Consider the following 13,562-nt stretch of genomic DNA (forward strand, 5'->3'; position numbering starts at 1 on the left):
GCATACACTATGTGATTGTTTTTTAAGAAATACTGGGCGTGCTAATGCATTACACATTGTGCGAGCGATCACATCTATCGAGCGGCTCTGAATCAGGCCCAAAGTCAATGTCCAGAAAAGTGGAGATGTTTGAAGTGAAATCCAGAAATGATGTAAATATGGCTGTATATGAGATATCCTGATATCCTGTAGAATTACTAGAATGATATATCCTGATATGCTGTAGAATGCCTTGAATGTGATATACTGATATGCTGTAGAATGACTTGAATGAGATATCCTGATATGCTGTGGAATGACTTGAATGAGATATCCTGATATGCTGTAGAATGACTTGAATGAGATATCCTAATATCCTGTTGAATGGCTGAACGAGGGGTTAACAACAGGTTCAGGACACAGGAGTGGATAACCTGTGGGAGACAGAGCAGTCACCACCGGACTGGAGGCTGTGGGACTGGTCAGAGCGGTGCTGGGAGGTCTGTGGTAGCCGACTTAGCTGACAGGAGGCAGAGGTAGCACCGGGGCAGGAACAAGGCTTAGGAGCACAGGGAACTCTCTCACAGCAAGCTATGAAACACGTTGCAAACCCCCTTAAGTACCCAGCAGCAGAGCGTGAGTGGCTGGTAGAGATCACCTGATGCATCAGGATAGGCTCACTATGTCACATGCCCTGAGGCAAGATGGCCGCGCCCAGACACCCACAGCATGGTGATACTGATAGCTTTACCCCTGCCATCAGGACTTACAGACATCATCAGAACCCTGCATGCACCCAGCGCCAGTCTTGAAGTACCAGCTCCCACGCCGGAAAGGGCCACGCCACAGCGTCCGCACTGGTAAGCACTGCAGGTTCCTGGGAAGAGATACCCTGGTTGAGACATTGTTCAATCATTTATTAATCATGCAGTAATTATGCTGGTAACGACCAGCGATGCGCGCTCCCGCAGGTTATTGTCGGTATCTGTCATCGCCTGAACATGCAGGCCAACCTGACAAGATTGTTAGGTTGTGCATGTTCGGGGATGAGGGAGGGTGCCTGCACTTAACGACATATCGTTCAGTGTGGGCACATTATCCACTGCACAATATAAGGAACGATTGAACAATAACAATGTTGTTATCATTCAATCGATCCTTCATCGTGTGGTGGATATGCACCTTTAGCCTGTTGTACTTGGCTTAACGCAATCCATTATGTTTTTAGCTAACAGCAGTTTGTTATATTGAATACACTTTTTAATTCCCATAGCAGGCTATGAGGCTTCAAATCAATGCACAATTGGAGGGACCAATGGAGAGATCTGTAATTTCTCCACTGTTGCAATATTTTTAAATAGAGAGAAGCAGTAATAACTGTGCCAAAAATTCCAGAAAAGGGGCTTATAAGACTAATATTTTGAAGTTCTTCCCAGACACGATAGGAAGCAAACACACTCAGATCTATTGACATTTATACCAAATTATAGTAGTATAGACAGAAACAATCTGTAGGACATTGTAGCCAACAAAAAACAAAATAGGAAAAAGCACTGGCGCACAGGCCTATAGCAGCCACAGTGTAAAACTAATGGTGCCCACCACAAGCAAAATATCATATACTGTATAAACAAAGAAAAGTTTGTTAAACACTTGTGGTGCTACCAGTTCTTATTGAGTCACAGTCTTTCTCTTTCCGTGATAGGTCAGTCCATTCAAGAATATTTTCTTAGATTTGCAAATAGCCCACCACACTGTTCCCCCCAAAACAATAGCACTCAAGAGAGAGAAATGGCAAAGATGGTGTAGTACTGTACAGTATGTAAAAACATTAACATTTAATTTATAGATAAAATTAATGCATACATTAGGCTTTCAGCATAACCACACAGAAAGCTGCATCATCAAAAAGCAGGAAAACATTGATCAAACAAAGTTAAGTTGTCTTTCTTAATAGGTAGAATTGTAACTGTACTGTGTTCAGTATCTGGCTAGGTGCTAAAAGTGAGTATTGTGGGAGGTTCCAGATAACTTCCCTCCTCCCTTCAAGCAAAACTGGCCAGCTGTCCATGGATGATTCTAATCAGGATACAGATAAATGTAGGCAAGTCTATAGAACGCTGCCAATGCGTTTCGAGTATATTTACTCTTTCTCAGGGTTGTATGGACTTACTTGCTCATAACCCAGAAGCAGAAAGTTACACATCACTAGTAGATATAACTATCAAAGTCCAAAAATATTTACACTTAAAATTTCTTAAACCAAACCAATTATAAATTAATATAGATAAATATATGAAATAGTAAAAATACTTAAACAATCCATCCCTTTCCCCGTTTATGGGTCATTCGGATTAAAGGTGGCTTCTCACTGCCTTGGGAGGCCTCCAATCATTACCATGGAGGCCCTTTGTTTATACCGGAGGTTCTAAATATGCACCTCAGCCATGAGACCGGAAGTGCTCGTTTGTACACATTCGGTGGATGTTATGTATATGGAGATAGCTTCATAATAAAAATATGTATATAAAAAACAAATAATAACATCCTTCATAATTAAATACATCATAATACAATAATCATAATAAAAAAAACTTATTATTCAACATAAGATCGCGAGACCTAAAGTCCTCTTTTATAAACATCCAGTCTAATGAAAACAAACAATAATGAAGTGGTGTGTTCATTCTAATGTAGGCTAATCTGCACATCATGCAGTGCCCACAGCTGTATATGAAATGAAAAGTGCAAATAAGAAAGTTCTAGAACCCAGGGGATATGTATCAGGGAGTGAAATTGCTGAAAAGTAAAGTATGTAAAAAGAGATCATAAAGGCATAACATACTTACTATTGCTATTGTTTTATTCTATTATCTACTGTCTATTATCTATTATTTTAGACAACAGACATTTTAATCTGTGCTGCATAGAACACCTTTTTGAAGGAGACAGCTGAGAGGGAAAGCAGTAATGTGCTGGGTGGATCCAGTGACAGATTACTTACTAGTCCCTGTAGGCAAATGTCTGTTGCCCTAGGGGGGTGGGTGGGGAGAGGGAGCAACTAACTGAATTAAGAAATATTTAAGATTTTTTTCTCCAAAGTAAAGCGTCCTTAGTGGCCCAAATCATGCTCTCATAATGATGGGCCTATTTTTAAGTAAAGAACTGGGGCTGTAGTCCCATCTGACCCATTGTCAATCTATCCCTGAATAATGTGGATAGCTACAATACATGAATGCATTTGTTGCACCGGTACTATGCACTGTACAATCAGTAATATAAACTGGTCACAAAATGCTCTATATATTATATGGCAGTCACTGATGTTCTCTGTATTATATGATGGTCACTGATGCTCTTTCTATTATATGGCAGTCACTGATGTTCTCTGCATTATCTGGCAGTCACTGTGATATTCTCTACATGATATGGTGGTCACTGAGAGGTTCTATGCATTAAATAATGGGCTCTGTGATGCTTTATGGATGTCATTGATGCTTTCTGTATTATATTGTGGTCTCTGATACTCTCTGTATTATCTGGCAGTCACCGTAATATTCTCTGCATTATGTGGCAGTCTATGTAATGTTCTTTGTAATGTTCTCTGAATTATATGTAATGTTCTCTGCGTTATACAGTATGCTGGTCATTGATGCTGTCTGCATTATATGGCATACACTGTAATGTTCTTTCTATTGAATATCGGACAATGTGATGGTCTGTGGTAGGTAAGATAGTGTAGTACATGAAACTATTCTATTGAGACATTCTAGCCTGCATGCCCCTAGCCCTCCCTGGGAGGTGCCTAATCCTAAGTACCCTCAGGGGGAGCCTAAACCTAACCCCCCCCCTGCACCCAACAATTACCTGGGTCCGGTCTCTTATGATCAAGATGCTGGTGGTCGGGATTCCACCGGCAGTATCTATATCGTAAGAGAGATAGCGGCGTCTGCATTTTGCCGGATGGCGGGATGCCGGCATCGGTATACTGTATCGACAGACGGCATCTCTTCCGCCGGGATATTAACTACATACCCTTATCACAGCAGCATAGAATGTGTTAACCCATAGCTCTGGGTACTTATCCTAGTATCTATGGGTTAATACGCATGAGCGGCAGATTTACCACGCAAGGAAAAGGACTTTTAATTGAATAGCCTTTGGCATAAAGTCAGAGGCTATCACCCTTTTCCGTGCGCGGTACATTAAAATGGCTAATTGAATCCGGCTCTTAGAGGGAGAGTTCACCCTCTTTTGTTGCTAAAATATGAGTGTGAAAATGAGTCTTGACAAAATGTGCTGGTCAATACTTAGTAAATCACTACATTTATATATTTTTACACTTTGTCAATGGATTTTGAAATGAGATGTAGGCATAAATTTCATAGCATTAATGATCATGAAAAACAGAAACAGTCAGGATCACAGCAGTCAGCCTTTAATGGATACTTGAAAGCCATGTGCAGTAAATTCATGCAAAGTACTCTGTCTTCCAAAGTTGCTTTGTAAATACGTTACTTTTTTTGAATACTTTCTCATAAGATTTTTGCCCTGGAGCTCTGGCTTATATATTTTCTAGTATAAAAAACGAATGTAATATTTCACACTGAGCAATGTTAAGATCAAAGTTAGATGTACGAGAAATTAACATTCAGCACTGGAAAATATGGACCTGTATCCAAAAGTTATTACTCGGTTTAATCTCTATCTAGCAAATCTCTGCCTCTCTATTCATCATCAACATTTTAATTTGCAGCTTCAATCAAGAGTAATTTAAACCATATAATATGATGCACATCCATAGCACTGCCATCCTCCTGATGTTGCTAGTTCATAGCTGGTTATGAACATATTAATAATGATAAATTGCAGCTCAGGGTGCAATTTCTGGGTGTGATAGATTACAGATGAGCATGATAATTCTAAAATAAAATTAAGTTGTATTTCAGAGGAATCTGTGTTTGTTTATATGTTTATATCTCCATCAAGCAGCTTCATCTATTCTCTGTGGTATCACAAAACTGATATTACAGTTCTGGCAGCCTATTAATTCATTTCATTTGGCATTTAGATTTAAGAATACTTCTGCAGTGTTTTTTTTTAATGTGTGTCAAAATACTAACAAAATAAAGATTTAGTATGCAGAACTTTCTGTCTGCAGGATCAATTTTATTTTCCTTACACAGTACTTAGTGAATAAAAAGACTGACAACATGCCTCTAGTCTAGTGTCACATGGACAACGCTGACCGTGCGTCTATTAAGTAAACATGTCTATTAACCCACAATGGTGTAACATGCAAAATATTCCACAAGATAGACGAAACAAAATGCATGCGTGTATGTTAAAGATGTGCGAGTTCGGTTTCCTAGAAACCGAACACACCAGAAATTATGTAAACGAGTGGCTCTTAGTCCTGTTTCGGATCTCAAAACTAGGCAAAACGTCATCTTCCCAGCGTCGCATCTTGCGTGTTTTGGATTGCATATAAAAGTCCCTCCCTCGTGATCAGGCGCCATTTCACACAGGAGGCCAGAAGATGGTGTGGGACTGTGGGCTGGAGCAGTAAGCAGTAAGGCAGGATTTCCTAGAAGAGTCCACGCACACTAGGGCCGCTGCTGCTTGGGGTGAATCTTCATCACAGAAGGGGACCAAGAAGACTAGTAGTTTCAAACAACAATTGACTGTGAAACAATCCTTTGCAAGAGGAAGCCAGTATGAAAGCCTCTTTCCAGTTGCACAGGGGATCACTGAAGGCATGACAAGTATTCTAGCATTAGATCTAGTTCCAAAATCCACCATCAATGCATCTGGTTTTAGACAGTTGGTTGTGTTCCTGTGTCCCTGCTACCAAATTCCATCTCAATTCTATTTTACCAGAACAGCAGTTCCTCGCCTGTACTGGGATGTTAAAAAACCCTTATTCTTGGCCTAGAAAATACCATCATGCTGCGTATCCACTTAACAACAGATATGTGGACAAGTGGTACTGGTCAAACGAAAGGTTACATGACTGATAGCCCACTGGGTAGGTTAACCACAAGCAAATAATACATATACTACTTACGTATTTATATATAAATAAAAAGGCATACTTTTATCATTTGTTTTATGTCTTCTCCAATTAGTGACCAAAGAACTATGGTACCCTGAAAATTTTGATCATTGAAAGATCAGTTTGAAAAATCAATATATAACTGAGAAGCACTAGAGCACATTAAAAGTCAACAACGATAATAAAAAACATTTTTATGTAAAAATATTAATTAATATTACTCGAACTCTGCCCAAACTGTAGTTAGGCTGAGGTTTATTTACACACTGTTGTAACATATATAACATTGTAATATTAGTCATCTAATTCTAGCCATCTGGTCTTTCTTTAATAGGATGTGTAAGTTATCCCCATCCTCCTCTCCAGTCCTCTATGGGGTAACACGTCTTTGCCCCCCAGGCCTTTCTCCAAACATTGCCTCATCCTGGTCCAAAGTGGATAATTTGTCCCTAATTACACCCTTCTAGAGATGGTGTATTTCCTCAGTGGGCGATGCAGACCGGACGCTAAGCTGCGCTCTATCGCAGCCAACAGGGGCTGGGTATGCAAATTCCGCGATCGCACTGTCTGGTAGGACGCCCTCTATGTTTAAGAGAGTGACGGCAGAGTGAGCGCACGCCGGTGAAATGACGCACATTTTTCTTTCTTAGCACACGTCATCTCCAGGAAGTGTATGATTAATCAGTAACATCGAGAGACATCGGAGCTGCACGCAGAGTTTGAGGTAGACCCTACCCCACAGCAAGCACTACGATCACTGCAGGCTGAAATACAACCAAGTGAGGTGTACAATGACGCTTCCATGCTAATTATGGAGGCCCATTAAACTCTGTTTTGACGCCAAGATATGCCTGCGTTCGCACCACCACTCCCGCGCACTTTCCCCTGTTACAACCCACAAATGGAGCTGTCACTCAAAGTAGCACTGAGTCTGTGTACAATGAGCGCACAATTCCTGATCGCAATGACTGGCTTGCGCATGAACACTGTGACTTATACGCATGCGCAGACTGGCGACAATTGCCCATAGCGAGCGTTCAATTTTTAGCGTCCAGGTCTGATTCAGGCCCTCAGTTCTCTGAGTTAAGAGATTGTTCTGGATTCTTGAAGTGACAGTTTCACCAATATCTCCAGGTTAGACATTCTAGTAATTAAATTAAAACCAGCCTCTTTAGTAGACCTCTCTCTATAGAAGAGAATCTCTGCCTACTCAATCACTCATCCAAAGGAATTATTTTGATGATCTGCCCTAATTTTTTTCTGAAATAACAAGAAAAAATGTAACTCAGAACTTAGAATGGGCTGACATTTATGAGGTTGCATGCGTTAAGGAGAATCTTTACAAATAACTCTATTAATGGTGCTATGTTCCACCCATAGGCATCTTTCCAGCTGGATGGTTGCTTATAGAAGACACTGTGAAAACTAAGATTTCTTGCATATCTGGTGAAGCTTTATGGTCGAAAAGAACAGAAGCTTTTTAACATAGACCAATTATAGTAAGGACATGATTGCTCAGTTACAAACACAAGCAGACTGTGCAAAAGTCCCTTTTAAGCCTGGATATGGCTCAATATTTAAAGAAGGTCAGAAACAGGTGCAGATTATGGATAATAATGAAGACTAGTCACCAGCAATAGCAAAATGTTTGTTTTTTCAAAGTTTTTATTGTTTTTTTCATTAGCAAAACAGGTACAGCATGACATCTTAATAATAAGTGAATAAGCCTCTGTCTGTTTGTCCTTTATACACGGCCAGAGTTTTGGACCTTGCTGCACCAATTTTGGCATGGAGGTGTAGTTTGACCAGAATTAGGTTTTTGCCTACTGTATGGCCCTGATTCAGAGCCGGACGCTCTGACCAGAGCGCTCGCTCTGAATCAGGGCCCACCTCCATAATTATGGAGCGTCCTCCTGGACGCTCGTATAGTTGTGGGTCACCACCCACAGCCTATATGAGCGTGCAGGTTGATGGTCGCGATGGTCTTGACCATCGCGACCATCGCCACTGCGAGCCGGAGTGATTTTGGCTCTATCAGAGCCAAAATCACTCCCACTGACATCAGTAGTGATGTCAGTGGGGCCGGCTTCTGACGGTAGGCGTTCCCTTGGGAACGCACCCGTCTGGGAGGCACGCCCCCAGCACGCCCACCAAAGGGGGCGTGCTGTCAATCAACATCGACAGCACGCCCCCTTTGATCAGACACAATGAGCGAAGGTAAGTCCTTCACTCATCGCGTCTCGCGCATGCGCACGACGAAGCTCCCTCGCGCATGCGCAGTGCACACCATCAACCCACTTGCGAGCAGACAGCCGCTCGCGAGTGGGTCTGAATCAGGCCCTATGTCTGAACTTCGTCAGTGCCACATACTGTCACACAGGGCCTGATTCATCACGGATAGCAAATGCAACAGTGTATGCAGATCGGTCGATGGTGTGTAATGCGCATGTGCATATGTCGCAGTGTGCGTCCGTGAGTCAGCATTGCGATCGCTCTGCGATCACTCACGCAGAAAGAAAGCCATGACAAAGTGAGGTATGGGAGGTCAGCATTTTGGGGTGGGGACGTGGGCGTGCCTGTCTGTTTGAACGCCGATGAGTGGTTGAGTAGGCGTGCACATATTAGCCACTGCGACGGCATACGCAGCTTAAGTACTCACTACGTAGAACGAGGTTCGCATTTAAGATCTGGCCTGCTGTAATTCTGCATGAGGGGCCAATGTTACTCGATATTACCAATGTATACACAGGACTGCAATGTATTACGGATGTGAGAAAGTGGTAGTGGGCGTCTCCATTCTGGCTTTGTGATGGCTTTGTGATTGCATTCATTAGCATATTTTCTAGCTGCAATTGCGATAGTGATCCGTAGTGAATCAGGCCCACAATCCCTAAAAATGGTGAAACTTTTAAATTACACAGGTGCCGGGCTGGCTCCAGTGGAAATTGGCAGTCTGCCAAAAACCTGTGAGAAAGCTACAAAAGTATCCTTTTAACCTCATTCCGAGCAAACTTGATGACTCATAGTTCATATTAAATACTGAGCCTCTGTGTTTGCATTGAAAGGCGTAACTAGAACTTTGTGGTCCACATAGCAAGATCTTAAAAAGTTCCCCCCAGAGGTAAAAACACATACATTTGCCCCCATACTGAGCCCATTCATGTTATGCCACACAAACCTCTTTCAGGTTATGCCACACAGAGCCCATTCAGGTTATGCCACACAGTAGTACCCCTTATACACATTATACTATGCAGTAGTAGTGCCCCATATATATTATCACACAGTAATGCCCCTTACACTACACAGTAATGCCCCTTACACATTATACCACACAGATTATGCCACATAGTAGCAGTGCCCCATAAAACACATTATTACACACAATAGTAGTGCCCCTTACACCTTATGCCCCCCCCCAGAAACTCACCTCTCTATGTCCCCCCAGCAGTGTGCCATCAGCAGCCAGCAGGTGTAGATTTGGGTTTCGGGTGGCCAGATAATTACAGCTGGTGCACCAACAGGCAGTGGCAGATATTGACAGGCAGAGTTGGTGCAATTTGAATCTAGCACTGGTCATGAGCCAGTCAGAGCTTGTGGACTGGCAGCCAATCAGGAGTTGCCACTGTTGATTGACTGCCGGTCCGCAAGCTCTGATTGTCTCGTGACTGGCAGTGCTGTCTCAACATGACTGCCTGCCAGTGCTCCAGGGGGTGCAGCGGACACCAGAGGCAGCTCGGGCACTATAGCAGCTGCACCCTTGCACCCACGGTACTTACACCAGTGTTTACATGGAGTTCTTTTAAGGATCAATGGAATGTGGTTATAGGCGAGGACAATGTAAACAAATGAAGGCTGCAGATGTACTTCAGGGTTCAATCTTCAACCTGGGCAATGCATGGTATCTCAACTAGTTGTACATAAAGCAAAATTTTTTTCTATGACTGTTTGGAAATGCTCTACTGACTCTGGTTCTTTCTTTGTCACTTGGGCATAGGTTATTCTTTTGTGAGCTCCTTAATCTCTGCAAATTAATTGTATCAGCTTTGCCAGCTAAGAAATCAAAGAATTATTCCATGACATGAAATGTTCCCAAATTAATTTAAAAGTAGAGATGTGCGGGTTTGGATATAAAAGTTCCTCCCTTGTAATTTGGTGTCATTTCACACAGGGGATCAGAGGGATAGTATGTGGACTGTGGACTGCAGCACGTGAGTCACTTTCAGGTACTAAAAACACCATTAGGAGCACTGTGTTAAAGGGGCACTGAGTTATTTAAAAAAAAAAATGCATAGGATCACTGTGAGGCACTGTGTTGTGTGTTCAGGGCTTCAGGCAGGCACTGTGTTAAAAAAAGCCACTAGGAGCACTGTGTTAAAGGGGTACTGTGTTTTTTTTTAAATAATCTCCATTAGGGTGCCACTGCCATAGGAGCACTGTGAGGCCCTGTGTGTTCTTCAGGCACTGTATTAAAAAAAAAGTGAGTATATTGTGAGTGTATTTAATATATTTTTTTACTTTCAATGGTGTGTGAGTACTGTCTTTGTTTTCATTTTTCCTTTACAGGGGGAATATAGGTACCATATCCCGCATGTTGGTATTTGTGGTTCTCCAAGTACTGGCATACAGGGTAGGCTTGCTGGGACCTTGTGTCCCCATGTAAAAGCTAAATTCTATTTTTTACACCTATCAACCCCACACCCAGCTTTAGGGGCTTCAGCCCTGGCTTGGGGTTACCTGGAGAGGGAGTGCCTCCTTTATTGGGGGTTCCCCACTTCCCCAGGAATCCCTTGCCGTGGCTGACTAGTGTGGGGTGATTAATCCTTTGGGCGGGGGAGCCCATCAAGTGTGTCCATGGCTATGAAATTACACCCCCACTAGTAAGAACTGGTGTTGGCTGTTGAAAATATGGGGGACCCCAACGTCTTTTTCCCCCCGTATTTTCTCAACGAGGACCGGCTCAGGAGCCCGGTGCTTGTTGAAAATATGGGGAACCCCTATGATCTTGTTTTCTAACACTTTAATACACATAACACACAAAAAGCCTGCTAAAACCACCAGTAGGAAGCAGTCTATTATTTTGGGGATTTTTTGTTCGATCTTAAATTACTATTCAAAATTGAACATTGAATTAGATTTTGAAATCATACTCAAAATCAAATATTAATACAGTAAGTGTGGGATTTTGACAGTAAAATCGAATTTCAATTTGATTAAATTTTAGGTAAGTTAAATTGAACATAATACAAAATTAACTTTTGTAATTATACCCCATAGTTTATAATAAGTAGATTCTTGGGGTCTCCTATTTATAGAGGGGGGATGGTAAAATAAAATAAAATTATAGGGAGTGGAGGGTAAAATAATAATAAAACAAATGATAATGTCACCAGATATTTGAGGGTATGCATTTATTAGCGACAGGAGAGGCCATTTGTGGGTGGTATCAGGGGCAGGACACTAATAACGGGGGAGTGTAGGTGCAAACGCAGGCGTGCCTGAGTGTTGCAACGCCATTTCTAAGACGTGCATAATTAACAGACAGCATCATAGTACACATCACCAGCCTTTTGTTTTCACAGAAATCCTCGCAGTGCTTGCGGTAAGGTAAGGCAACCACAAGCGCTGCGAGCCCTTCCAATGGTCCTCGATGTACGAATGTTTTAATACACTTCCTGGAGATGACATGCGCTAGTGGGCATCTCTACATACCCTAATGGGCGTCTGCATACGCAAAGTGATCGCTCGCCCAGACAAAGTGGGCCCGCTTATGCCTTTCCGAGCAAGCGCCTGCCATGCCGTCACTTTGCTGAATTTGCATGCGCTGGGGGTGAGCGATCGCATCTAGCGAGTGGCTCTGATTCAGGTCCAAAGTCTACAATAAATACCAGTATTGATAGGACGGTGTTGCATTTGATTAAAGGATTTTCAGAATGAAGATTTTTCCATTGCAGTGTATAGGAAGATGAGCCTGGTCAGACCATCTGCCTGGGTGTAAAAAAGCTGCTAAAAAGGATATATTGTACATACATAGCCACATATCACCCAATGTATATAAAATAAAATATTCATAACTTTAAATAAATGCAGGTCTAGTGTGAATGAAATATATATACAGAAGAACCATGATCTTTAATAATGGGTTATACAACTATAACTGTGTACGTGACTAAATAAACACTGTTGAAATGGGACATTTTATCTGGAGGCAAGTATCCATCTAAGTAATTGCTATAAACATATACAAGATCACACATTAGGTCATGCAAAACACCTGAGAAACAGCTCAAAATTCAGCTTTAGTTTCTCTGTATGCCTTGATTTCTATAAATGTAGACAAATCTAAAAATAAGTACATCAACATAAGTTGAGATAGTTTCTGTGCATAACCCTTTTTGTGTCTTCTATTCCCTTTTCTTCTAAGACATTGTTAAAATGGAAAGGACATCTTTTTAATTATTGCACTGTTAACCACTTAACTGGCGTTGTCACGTGATGTGAGCTTCAGTTGTCAAGGTTGCATCCCATGTGACCATGCTGCCCTGCTGTGTACCCTGGCTTTAGAAGAGGAGATCTGTTCTGTACAAGTACAAAATGGATATCGTCTGACTCCCTGACTCCCCTGCAGTGATGCTGCAGTCTGTGACCACAACTTTACTGCCGGAGTTGCGCCCCAGAAAGCTGTGCGAATGGCATTTTGGAGCTCATGTGACAGGTATCAAAATGCGAGGAGAGAACTAAGGGCCTGATTCAGAGCCGGACACAATTAGCGCTCGCTCGTTCAGCAAAAGGGGTTGGCTATTCAAATGAACCGTTCGCTCCTTGCGGTCTGTTGCCGCCTCCATGTCTGAACGAGCGAACAAAACATGCGGACGTTTATTTGAAAAATACGCCCACTGGCCGCTCGCATCATACGTCATGTCCGCTATTTATTAGATTAATCGAGTACATCGAACAGCGTATGAACTGCTCGCTATTCTTGTGGTTGGTTTTTCCTACCACTATATTGCGAGCAGTTCTGACTATAAAACAACCAGGTGACGTGGTCAATGACGCTGCTGTATTAATTATGCACACCCATAAAACGCCTGTTCTGACCTTTAAGCACGCCTGCGTTCTGATCTCCACTCCCCGTTTTCAAGCACCTTCCCCTGTTACCACCCACATACGCCTCATTCTGTCACTCAAAATAGCAGGCATTCGCTATATAGCGAACAAACGATTTTCGGCCGCACTGACTGGTTTGCGCATGCGAATTAAAAACTATACGCATGCGCAGATGTGCGAACATCGCTCGGAATGAGCGTACTGCCGCTTATGAGCGGCTCTGAATCAGGCCCTAAGTTCCCCTCCAAGCACTATTTGACTGAACTCTGGGGGAGGGGTAATATAAATTAATATGACAGAGGAGAGGGGGGGTAAAATAATAAATACCAAATTACACTGGGCACAGGGTAAAAGGAGGAGGAGAGGGTGCAAAAACAGGGGGGGCTGGTTTATAAAACTGATTTTTGTTACTACTGAGGGT

The sequence above is a fragment of the Taudactylus pleione genome, unplaced genomic scaffold (assembly GCF_031769625.1).
Source record: "Taudactylus pleione unplaced genomic scaffold, aTauple2 ptg001573l, whole genome shotgun sequence".
In the NCBI taxonomy this organism is placed as follows: domain Eukaryota; kingdom Metazoa; phylum Chordata; class Amphibia; order Anura; family Myobatrachidae; genus Taudactylus; species Taudactylus pleione.